Source organism: Populus euphratica, unplaced genomic scaffold (genome assembly GCF_000495115.2).
Source record: "Populus euphratica unplaced genomic scaffold, PopEup_1.0 scaffold132.1, whole genome shotgun sequence".
Taxonomy (NCBI): Eukaryota; Viridiplantae; Streptophyta; class Magnoliopsida; order Malpighiales; family Salicaceae; genus Populus; species Populus euphratica.
Genome location: NW_011500019.1, coordinates 440,085 through 440,882, shown reverse-complemented (window position 1 = coordinate 440,882; position 798 = coordinate 440,085).

Sequence of the window (798 nt, the reverse complement as noted above, 5' to 3'; positions counted from 1 at the left end):
CCAACCCCCTTGGTTCCTACTACGTACCCAAACCCCAAGCTTTTTGGGTTCGGACACAAACCCATCTCCCAACCCCCTTGGGTCCCCACCCCGCCCAACCCCCAACCCTCTTAAATCTAGACACGAAAGAACCCAAATCCCTTGGGTCTAGACACCGAAGAACCCCAACCCCCTTGGATTTGGCCACATACCCAAACTCCTATTCTTTTGGGTTCGGACACGGACCTAGTCCACTTGGGTCCCTATCCTGCCCAACCCCCAACCCCTTTGGTTTTAGACACAGACCCAACCCCCAACCCCCCTTGGATCCAAACACGAAAGGAACCAAACCTCTTAGGTTCGGACACCAAAAGACCTAAACCCCAACCGACCCAACCCCTTCAATTTTGTTCCACCAATATAACAATGTCAGCTTTTACAATTTATAAAGATAATGACGTGCACACGCATGTTTTCTGTTGTAAAGGATTGCAACGCCTAAGCCAACATGTATACAGTTGCTAAAAAAGATAAAAAATATTACTAGTTATGTTATAATTTAAAGTATTCATATAAAAAATATTATTATTTATGTGATAAATATTATTATTTTTATTATAAATCAAAGTATTGATATAAAAAATATTATTATTTGTGTTATAAATATTTTTGAAATTCTTAATATAATTATTTGTGTTATAAATATAATTATTTTTATTATAATTAATAATATAATAATAAAAATAATATTATTTGTATTATTAATATTATTAGTTTTATTATAATTAATATTATTAATAAAATAATTAATAAATTTGA